A 12275-nucleotide genomic window follows, 5' to 3' on the forward strand; every position below is an offset into this window, starting at 1 on the left:
GGGATAACTGAGGAGGTGACTGTAGAACTGTGGAAAGATATTGTGAGGACAGACATGTGGGCACGCAGCAGCCCTTAGGAGAGACTCCAGAAAATGACAGAGAGGCCACCCCAAGGCTGGCGACACTGTAGATGGGGACAAGCAAGGGCAAAGTTCAGGTCACAAGACAGCACGGGGTTATTCCACGAATACTGATAAGGGCGACACACAGTTCAACCTGAAACCAGGAAGTCGAAGATCTCAGAACAGCGCCTTCCAACAGCTGCCAGCAACACCGGCCTTTGTGTTAAAGGGAGGCCGGGTAGGGGAGCAAGCTAAAGAATGGGGACCAGTTTCCTCTCTTTGTGCCCCAGTTCCCCCTCCCTTGTATACACCCTCCGTCGTGAATAAACTGTGGTTCTCAGGGCTAAAATGGACAGCATTCATCCAGTGGAGAAGCAAATGCTGCTCCGAAGAGCACAGCCCAGGACAGCTCGAGGGCGGAGGCCCCAGGAAGAGTAACTCCTGATACGTTTTAGACACTTAAGCCAGAGTGGCCACCGTGGGATGTTCCCCTATGATTGCTTGCAGAAGTTGGGGTGTGACTGTAATGATTTCCTGGGAGCTTCTGCCATCTAGTGCCTGGCAGGAGCGGCAGTGTCCACACCCCTTTTCTCCTTGCTTCCTTTGTAAGTGTCTGCATATTGATTCAGTGTGAGAAAATTATGAAACCAGCAGGGAAGCTAAGCATAGCAGCCACATAGCAGCAAATTCTATAAATACTGATGAAAGAGAATATAGTTAAGTGACTCACAAAGCACGTGCATACCAGCTTTCCTCCTCTCTGCTGTTGTGTCACCTCTCTGCCCTGCTTTACTCCTCTCTGCCCCAGCCCTTCCTCATAGGAAAGGTGAAGCCACTCCTTAAATGGCCTGACGGTTATGTCCCCAGTCTTCCTCTTCTGTTGTTTGGTCCACGTCGAGATGTCGGTTACACTGCAATCCTCTGTGGAATCCACTAGGCACCACCCCTTTCTTTATATAGATAGACCTGTTTCCACGACTTACCTTTTAAAACAGATTTTTATGATAAAAATAACGCATGCTCACTGTAGAAAGTGTGGAATGTATAGAAAAGTAAAAAGGCCCCACACTCTCCGTGCCTGGATTTGGGGGAACCCATTGGAGAGCGGACTTAGGTAGGAGATACTGGCATGGGAAGGCAAATTATTGGGAGAAAGGGTAGAGGAGCTTCTGAGTGAGCCCATGGGGACAATGCCGGCCCTGCTATCTGTCGCACAGACGCTGCTTCACTCGTTGAACTTTCCTTCCTTGTGCACTTGGGTGTTGGACCGGGGCAACCTGGGGAGCAGTGGAGACAGCTGCTCCGGGGCCCCCACTTACACGAGGCTGCAGCAGTCCTGGGGTGTCTGGTATCCTCTTTGACCACATCTGACATCTCTGATGGGAGGTCGAGCAGAAAATAATAACCTGTTCAAATAACACGTCCACTGAGTTATTTTTAAATATGGAAATGTAAAAAAGAAAACCAAAAGGGTTCATAATTCCACAGCCCAGCTAACAGCTTTCTGGACAGATACAGGCTTAAAGTATGCAAAACAGCACAGAAAGGCTCAAGGTGAAAAGCAGAGTCTTGGTTCCCAGCATTCCCTCTTCTGAAGATAACCATGCTTATGTTCCCCCCAAATCTGTGTGTGTGTGTGTGTGTGTGTGTGTGTGTGTGTGTGCGCGCGCGCGCGAATATAGCGTAGATTTTTACTATTCAGTCTCCTGTTCTTTGGTTTTTCACTGCATCCTTCTCAGGGATAGTCCCACATTGGCACATCTAGACCTACTAGTTTTTAAGGGTACCCAGGGTTCCATGTGTAAGGTACCATGACTTGTTTGGCTTAGTTCCTACCTGCGGGCATTTAGGTGTCCAGTGTTTCACCATTGCAACATTGCAATGAACATACACTTGTATCTGTCTGGGAATGTTTTTGCTTGAATAATCGGAGGGTAAACCCCTGGGGTGGCAGTGCTAAGGCATGCAGTATAGAGCCACACTTAGAAAAGGGACTGAGAGGTTTTGCCAAATTGCTGTTTTAAAATATTGCACAAATTTATACCCTCACCAAAACTGAATGGGGTTGAACATCTTTTTATATGTAAAATGGCAGTTAATATTTCTTTTTTTTATGTAAACTGCTTATTCATAGTCTTTGCTCATTTTCCCACCGGCTACAACATTTTCCTTACAGATTTGGCTGAGTTTTTATAAATAAAGGAAATTAGCCTTTGTCTATCATTGTGTTTTGCAAATATTTCCCCCAGTTTATTGCCTGTATTTTAACTTTGTGTTTAGTTATTGGTTTGGTTTTGTTTTGGGTTGGATTTTTGCAACAGAAGTTTTAACGTTTTACATGGCACATTTGGCAGAGTGCTTTTATGCTTGTGGGTTTTCTGTCTTATTTTCGAAGGCTTCCCCCACTGCAGTCAGTTAATGAATGATTCAATACATTCACGCATGCTTTTTAGGTAAAACACACACACAACTTTTGTTGTTAGGAAAGTCGTATGTTCAATGAAAAACGTTTATAAAATATATATGAGCAAAAAGAAAAGAATCCTATAGTCTAATTGCCAGATATAGTCACTGGGAACATTTTGCCATAGAAAGTTCTAGCCTTTAATTCTATGCAATAATTAAGACTGTGTTTTAATGTCTTGAACTATACTTGTTAAATGTTTGAATTGTATTTTTAAAAAACAGCTTTATTGAGGTATAATTGATACACTATAAAATTCACCCATTTTAACTAAATGATTTTTAGTAAAATTACAGAGTTGAACAATCATCACCACAATCTAATTGTAGAATATTTTCATCACTCCAGAAAGAAGCCTCATGTCCATTTCAGTCACTCCCCATTCTCACCACCCAGCCCTAGGCGGCCACCAATGTACTTTCTGTCCCTGTGGACTGGCCTTTTCCAGACGTTTCATTGAAAAGGAACCATAAAATATGTGGGCTTTTGTGTTTGGTTTCTTTCATTTAGTATAATGTTTTTGAAGTTCATTTGTATCATAGCTTGTAAGAATACTTCATTATTTTTATTACTGAATATTTCATTGATTGGAGAGACCACATTTTGTCTATCTGTTCATCAGTTGATGGACATTTGGGTTGTTTCCACTTTTCAGCTATTCTGAATGCCGCTATGACCATTTGTCTACAGGGTAAACTCTATGTTAATATTTGGGTTACATTTTTGAGGAGTGACGGGGACCAATCTGTACTGAAAATTCCCGGCTAGAAAATGGAGTCGGGAGCCTTCAGAGGAAAACCACTCCTGAGAGACAACTCCCGTCTGGTATGATGTCTAAAATTACAGGACTTTGGCTAGAGCCCACGGTTACCTTTGGATCGTATTCTAACAGAATGTTAAGATGGGTTCCTTCCTGTCTGAGTTCCCACTGAGGTACTAATGTAATGGACATCAAACAACAGAATAAATGTGAGGCTGAGCCCCACCTGGGCACAATTTAGAAAAGATCAAAGATATAAAAGGGGAATGAGGACAGACATTTGCACACCCATATTTACAGCAGCATTATTCACAATACCCGAAAGGTGAAGGCCACCCAAGTGTCCATCAGTGGATGAACGGATCAACAAAATGGGGTCTATTCTTACTGTGGAGTATTAATCAGCCTTAGAAGGGAAGGACATTCTGACAAATGTTACAACATGGATACACCTGGAGGACATTAAGCTAAGTGACATAAGCCAGACACAGAAGGACAAATACTGTATGACACCACTAATAAGAGGTAGAGGTACCTAGGGGAGTGAGTCAAATTCGTAGAGACAGAAAATGGAATGGTGGCTGCCAGAGGCTGGAGGCAGGGTGGGGGGTGGGGGTGGGGGGCTGGGGGCTGGGGGGTGGGGCGTTGGTGTTTAATGGGGACAGAGTGTCAGCTTGGGAAGATGAAATTGTGGAGACAGATGGTGGGGACGGATGCACAACAGCGTGAATGCACTTAATGCCACTGAACTGTTCACCTAAAATTGGCAAATTTTGTGTTATGTATATTACAATAATTTTAAACAATAACAAAGGGGGGTCCGAGGGTAGCTAGAGGTGGGGGAATTCATGCCATGCCTGTCTTTACACCTGTCCACAATCCCAAGGCTGGGCAAAGGAGCTTCAGTGGGTCACTCTGAGAGCTGGGTATGTGTTTGCAAAAGTTGGGGCACATTTGCAGTGGGTCTGGCCCTTCCTAGACACACATGCAGAGGGCAAGGGGCGGGTCACTAATCGGGTGCAGGCAGGATGTGCTGCTGTCAGGGAACCGGGACCATCAAGGCCAAGGATCCCGAAGTATTTCCTGCCGCCCAGTGTGGGCCGCACAGGGAGAGGGCTGGCTGCAGCCATGTTTAAGTCCTGCGCAGGAGAACCACCTGGAAACGTGGGGTCTGCAGCAGCCAAACACTGTGGGCAGTGGGCGGCTGGGCAGCACCCTGGGGGAAGGAGTGAGTTCAGAGCCCAGGGATAATCTGCGCAGTCTCAGGGATTGTGTAATAACGAAAACTTCTGAAATTGTTTCGTGGAAGAAGGAGTTTGCTTGCATTGTCTGTCAGGCCCAGAGTACAGAATCCAAGTAAAATCCGTTCCCCTCCCAGGCGCAGCTCCAAACTGCAGCGAGCGAGTGAGGAAGGACGAGGAGATTATCACACCCTCTTCGCCAAAGGCAGCAGTCGCTAGACCTTGTTACTTAGCGAGGGAGAACAGGAGGACTTTGAATCAGCATGAAGGGTTTGTTACTATCTTGCACGGGACACTACAAACTACTGAACCGATGCTGGTTTTATGATGTAACAACGGAAGGGTGAGCGGAGAAGTCACAGGGCCTGCCCAAGTCTCCATGCAGGGGCCAGAGAAGTTACCTCCATTTGGGAGGCACATGGGAGACAAGCTCAACAAATAAAACCAAGGTGTTTATACAGAGACTGTCTCACAGTCTCAGTCTTCTCATCAGAAAAAAAATTACAGTGCATCTCTTGCCATGTCACAATAATATTAAATAATATATGCAGCAGAGGGCTGATTTTAGGGGAGGTGGAGGGAGCAGCTGCTATGTTCATACTTTCAAAAATTGTTAAATTACAATTCTAATCTTAATGTGGGAGCCTCCTCTTCGTTTTTATTTGCTTCGTACATGAAATAGTTTCAAAACACTGGGTCACTGAATACAATGGCAGAAATGGAGTCTTTGAGAGTCCAGGCTCAAAGAGCAGAAAGCATTTGCACATATTTTAATCAAGAAAGGGAGTTATTAGAAGACAGTTGTGGAAGAGCAGCTGGATTCCTGACTCTGAGCCCCGGGAGCAGAAGGCATCAGGAACTCCCAGACCTTACCTGTTCCCCAGAGAGATTATACCACCTTAGTTCCAGTCACACACAGTCCGTATTCTCAAAGAAAGAACTGGGGTCAGGGACAGGCAGGGCTGCCAGGAGCTTAGCCACCCAGTGGGTGGGGACACGCTCCACAGACAGGACGTCATTGGATGGCTTTACAGGAATGCCTGCTGTATAGTTGCTTGGAAGTGAGGCTTCAGATATGACATTCCTGTAAACCCACCCAAATCCCACCACCAACCCTATGAATGGTCTTATGAGTAAACTTCAGGAACAGAAAGGCTGTCCGAAAGAAAGGGAGTACAGTCTCTCTCTATCCTGAGTTTAGAACAACAGGCTAGAAATTTAGTATGTGGGTGAGTTATAATCTAAAGCCTGCGTATGCCTTGAGTTCTCCACAACATTTAGAGAAAGTACAGAAGGAAATCATGGAATCTTTTCCCCTGAAGACTATGAGGAGAATGGGTGCCAGCTGAGCAGACCAAATTTAGTTTTTGCAGACAGATCTCATAAAGTTTGCAACTCTAGATAGATTTCTACGAGAAGACAGAGAACTGGGCAAAAAACAATAGAAGTTAAAACAACTGTCTATTCTTGGTGGGGTGGGGGAGAAAATGAAGGGATTAGAAAAGACAAACTGGTAGTCACAAAACAGTCACAGGGATGTGAAATACAGTTTGGGGAACATAATCAATAATGTAAAGACTATGTAGGGTGTCAGATGGGTACTGGACTTATCGGGGGGGTCACTTCATTGACTATATAAATGCCTTATCGCTGCACTGCACACCTGAAACTAATGTAAAATAATATTGAATATCAACTATAATTTAAAAAATATATGTAGTCACGGGATGTAAAGTAGGGCATAGGGAATATAGTCAATGGTATTTTAACAGCTATGTACAGTATCAGATGGGTAGTGGACTTTTTGGGGCTATCACTTTGTGAGGGGTATAAATATCTAATCATTATGTTGTTTTGAAACTAATAGAAAAACTGTCTTTTCTAGATGACTCCAAGATATGCAGGTCAAAATCCATATTTATCCTCAGGAACCTCAGATGTCAAGTTGGTTTTTAAAGGGAAGAACTATTTGTATATAAATTTGGAGGTACAAACAATTTCACAGGACAGTTGTCCTATGATGCCTTTAGTCGCACCTCATTTAAAATTTCGAGTAAGGAAAATTCTAGAACCTTTAATAAATACATTTATTCATAAACGAATTCATTGATTCAAGCATACTTCATCTAGAAATATTCTATTTCTACCTTTCCATTCCACAACTCCTCATGGATCTCTCAAGCATTTTGGGATCTTGAATCAACTACTGACCAGGGAGGGCTCTTAGCTGCACAGAGACCTTTTCTTCTCATGTGTTTATTTGTTGTCATGGTGTATAAACTTTATTATTTAGTAACCAAAGATGAACATGGGTTCAGGGTCCTAAAGAAATTAGACAGAGGTCCTTACAGAGCTTAGGGCCATCCTGCTCATCTGTCTGTCTCTCATTTTATGAGGTTTTCACTGACGTTTGTATGGCTTTCCTCTTCTTGTATTTTCATAGCCAGATATGGAGTACCCGAGATTCATGATTTGACAGGAAAGAGATGGCGTGATGAATGTGGGAAGGCCCAACGCCAATGTGCAAGACGTGATATAATTTCTATGGTTCCTGTGATTTTTGGAAAGCTTTATGGACTCCCAAAGGGAACTGTGGTGGGCACGTCTAACACAGTAGGACATGCATCTCAGCCCAGGAAGAATGCAGCCATGCTGGAAGGTGGAGCTGACACATACATTCTCAGGTCTCATTCAGAATAACACCCACAAAGGCCATTTCACCTAACGTGTTTGGACCTTGGCCCAACCCCAGCTTTAACAGCGACATATAAATATGTAATGTACATGAACAAATGACCAGTAAACTTCAACATCTGTTTTTTATCTTAACTGTGTTTCTTTGTCTTGTCACTGTGGAAAAAAAATCCCGGAAAAGTCTTGAAAGCTAATTAGCTCCAAATTTACTTTAGGAAAGAAGGGCCGAAGAGTTTTGATGACAAATTTTTCTTTGTTCCAGCTGCCAAACTGGTCTTTGACCCTTCAATTTAACTTGAGTGATTATTTATTTGCACATAGGCCCTTTGTTTTTTCTCAATACAGAAATCTCTTTCCTGGAATAGGCAGGCACCTGGATTCCGATTCCTATTTGCAAAGAATTTGCCATCTCAAATAAGCTTTAAAGTACTGTAGTAAATATATCTTTCTATAGTGCAAACACTATCAATATAACATAATATGTAATATTTTAAATAGTTCATGTATTAAATTTCTAGGCATTTCTAAGGAAATGTGTTACAATAGTAATTTTTTTTTGAATTTATATTTTCCTCCAAATTAATGCATTAGAAAAAAACTCTCCTGCTCAGCTTATATAGTCTTACTATACATATGCACACTTTTCTACATGCTTTTCTTTTTCATATATTTCTTAAAAATATATACTTTTGATACAGGTGGAGATGAAAAATTAATCATTTAAATGAGCGTTTAAGATGATCCGTGATTGTGCACTCTTTTGAGAGACCAAAATGTCACTCAGTTCCTCCTCGTTCTATTACAGTCACAAAGCTTCTGGTAGGCAATCTCATTATCTAAAGCAAATAGCTTTTTATAAATACACATACACAGATATTTAAGAACTGTATATATATTATATAATATATGATATATTATATATGGTATATATCTGAAGGAACCCACTGAGCCACACACATTAAATACCTTTCTCTGTATTTTAGAGCAAAAGGTTTTTAGGGGGAAACGAACAGACTTGAGTGACAGATTTGGGATCTCAATGGCTCTTTTGGGTTCCTGATCTGATCAGACAACCCACGCCAGCACGCTGCCCTAATGGACCAGGTGCAGAGGCCCCCGGAGGATTGCTGGCTGACTTCTGTTCCTCCACCTTCACATTGTGAGAATTGTGGGGTTCAGAAGACTGACTGGCCAGGAAGCAGAGCTCTCTGCTGGGCTTAATCAGCCTCTGCTGCCCTTTGCTCTCCGTGGAGGTCCTAGGATTGCACGTTCTGGACCCCAGCCAAAGCCCAGCTTCCTTGCCAAAATCCATGCGAATAACAACTAGAAAAGGAGCATTTCCCCTTTAAAAAAAAGGATGAATTTGAGTGTCACTCGTTCCCCCATATAAACACTGGCCTAAACGGCTTGTTTTCTCCTTGGGGGAGCGTGCCCCTTCCTGTGACTGCCAGAAAGACCTGGAACCTTCTGTGGGTAACCCATTCCTCCTGTTGCCCGGGAGGGCCATTTATATGTTTACAGACTTTTTATTACAGACTGAGAATTGAAGCAAAATGAAGTTATTTTGGTGGCATAGTTGGGAGAATATTTATATTGCTATGGCTTCAAAACAAATACAAATATACCTTAATTAGTAAAGGAAAAATTCATAATTTTATTAAAATAAAGTTTACTGCTATGGCAGCTGCAAAACACAAAAGCAATAAATGAAAGATGACGGTGGCGTGACACTACGTCGCATCGCTGGGTGACATGGGGGCTGAGAGACTGAGTTCTCAGTACTTGTTAAGAAAACAGCGCTGTGGGTGACTTCCGGGTCTTGCGTTTGGCTGCTGTACTGTATTGGGGAAACGTGACTTCTTTGTCTGCCTGCGATGAGCCTAAATTATTTTATGTTCATGTCTAAAAACCTGTAAACCTATCCTGCAGGACTGCACTTTTTGTAGTCAAAACGATTCTCCCTATAATGATGTAGTAAATGAATGTAATTAACTATTGATCATTGGATATTCACGTTTGCATTTCCACTTTTTTCTTTTCCTTTTGTTGTTTTTGCCTCTATTGACATATTTCCTTAGGATAAATTTCCAGGACTAAAATTCTTGGATTAAAGGGTGGTTCTTATTTGTTTGTTTGTTTAAACATCTCCCCCCTCCCCTTTACTGGCTTGATGCTTTTGGTCTCAAAATTTTCGAATCGTGAAATAGTTTGGTCATACAGAAAAGTGTAGAGAATCCTCTTAGTGCATCATCTTTAAGACCCTTTTCCTGCTGCTGAGGCCCTTTTATTAACTTATGGAACATCTGATAAATGGAAAGTTACTCCCTAAGTATTTTAGAAATACGGTTTTGAGATCAGGTCAGACCAATGGGTCTTTATTGAGCATCTACTGTGTACAATGAACACAGACCAAAGTCAAAAAGAGATTCTGGAAATTTTGACTTGAATTAACTCACTCTCCACTAGTCCAGAGACTGTTTCCAGAAGTTTCCTCCATCCTGGGCCGAGGGATGCCTGCTAGTCTCTGACTGGCAGCCCCTTTACCTTCCTTGGATGGGAGGGTGGGAGCAGTGTCTGAAGCAGAGGGTAAGGCCAGCATTTGTGCAGAGGCACACAGATGTCTGGGCCCACTGAATGTGACAGTTCCTTCGAAAGGTCTGCCCTGAAAGCCTCTCGGGGAAGGTGAGATGCTGGTCCTTTCATCTCCATTGTGTTCACTCTGAAATAGCGACGGGGCAGCCTGAGAAAGGGGCCTGGAGGAGCGGATGCTGAATATCAGGAGAGGACCCTAGAAAAATTCTGTCTTTCTCACATGAACGTCTAGCTAAAGGAAAAAAATCGGACGGAGCAATTGTGACGGCCAGACCTCATGTAGCATTTTTAGTAGAGCTCTACCACCTAGTGGTCATTTGTGAGAAGTGCTTTCTCCTTTTATTTATTTTGAAACGTATTTTGATGCGTGCAGACACTTGTACCTGCCAACCCACGTTTTCTTTAAAAATGTTTAAGAACAAAATAACAAGGTATCCAAAGGAAGGTAACCACTGCAAGCGCTAAAACTCAGAGATCTCGGAGAAGACAGAGTTCTTGGAGCAGGCACACTTATATTTTAGTTTGTTCCCTTGTATGCTATTTGGATTTGTCATGTGTGATACTTTTATTGTACGTATTTTAAGTTTTGAGATTGAAAAAAGTTGTGTTAAAAATGTAAGTAGGAAAACTCAAGAATAAGAAAACAAACAACCCAATTAAAAATTGGGCCAAAGGCTTTAACAGACACCTCACCAAAGAAAATATACAGATGGGAAATGAGCATATAAAAGACGCCCCACATAATACGGCATTAGGGAAATGCAAATTAAGACCGCAATGAGATACCACTACTTATCTACTGCCGCGGCTTAGCTATGGGGGCAAGTCCGCTTTAGGGTTAGAGGAGCCGGAAGCCGGATTAGGAGGGCTCCCTGGAAGTGATGCCTGCGCTCTGTGCTGCTTCTCTTCCCATCTCTTCCCTCTGTTTTTCTTGCTCCGCCATCTGATTCCCCTCCTTGGAGGTGGTGGGGTCCACGTTCAGCGTTCGGTTCTCATTCTACCCTCTCTCCACTCGTAATGCTCCCACGATCCTATCTACACAGAGAGCTCTCCCTTAACCTCCTTCCTGAGACCCTGTCCTTCATTTGCCATCACTTGCTGGGGGTTTCCAACCACGCTCACCTCCGTCTGAAACTTAACGTCGGTGGTACCAGTATTTCTTTACACAATCGTGCACTTTGATCCTTTCCTTCCATCCCCACCATCTGCCTGACTTTGGCCCTTCCTGCCTGTGCTTCTTTTCCTGCTGCCTCGCTTTTCCGCGCAGGTCCATCCTTCTCCAGATCTGCTTTGTACAGATAGATCAGTCTTTGCTGCAAAGTCTTGAATGCCTCCTTCTTGCCCACAGGGGAGAAAAAAATCAAAAGTCCTCGGCCTGGTATTCAAGGTCCTTCATAATCTGGCCTTAACCTCCGTCTCTACATAGACTTCGGAACCCTCACCGAGATGAGCTCAGCTCCAGGTGGGCGGTCCTTCTGGAGCCGAGCTCCGCCCCCTCCGCCCGGGCCCGGCAAGCCCTCCCCCGACTCTCCCCTCTTCTCGGAGGAATTCCCCAGCCACCTGAGCCCACCGTGCTTTTCTGACTCCCCTGAACTTCTAACTCACTTTTCTTTTTTTCTTTTTCTTTTCTTTTTTTTTTAGAAAAATGTGTCCCTGTATATCTCCGAAGAGCTAAGACCCCCGCAGACAGAACCTGCACCTTACGTAGCTGCTGAAAGTGTTTTAGGCAACCCAGGACTTGTGGACACACCGCCATTTATTAACCAAAGCTGTGGATAACTCTCTGCGCCACAATTTCTTTCTTTTTCTTTTTAAAGTAAAATTGGTTCTCATAGGATTGTTGTAAGCATCGAAAGCTCTAAACGATGAGAAAATATTCTGGAACCCCAGGGACAGAAATGTCAGCTATTGTTGATTATCATCTCAACTCGCTCCGTAGCCCCTTGTCTGTCTGTCTGTCCCCGCCTCTTTCTTGCTATAAACAGTCAGGTGTCAACCAGACTTGCTTGGAGAGAGCACATGCAAAGGGCTACCTCTCCTTAAGCCCTGGGCTATGAGAAGATTACCAGCTGGGCTCAGGGAGCCTGGCTCCTTCTGCCAGCCGCTCAGATGGCTGGGTGCCTGGAGGAGCGGCTTCTTGCCATCTGTCAGGGCATCTGGCTCATGCTCAAGGACGCAGCTCGGTTCCTTAGCTGACAGCACCATCCTTCGCAGGGCGTGAACCTCAGCTTCTCGGACATGCGTGGCACAGGACGGTCCCCTTCCCTGAGTGGCCCTGTGCCTCCCTCTCAGGGCCCTCGTTTCCTCCTCTCCATTCCCCCCACTGACATCCTGATTTAACAGTGCTTGACAGCTCTCCAGTCAAGTTATAGGCTCATTCTTAGCTGGTCCTCACTGCTGTAATGTATATAGTCCCAGAATGTAAGATGCAAAGACTTGCAAGCTGTGGAAGAAAGACTGC

Source organism: Rhinolophus sinicus, chromosome 6 (assembly GCF_057876585.1).
Source record: "Rhinolophus sinicus isolate RSI-liver-muscle chromosome 6, RSI-T2T, whole genome shotgun sequence".
NCBI classification, from domain to species: Eukaryota; Metazoa; Chordata; class Mammalia; order Chiroptera; family Rhinolophidae; genus Rhinolophus; species Rhinolophus sinicus.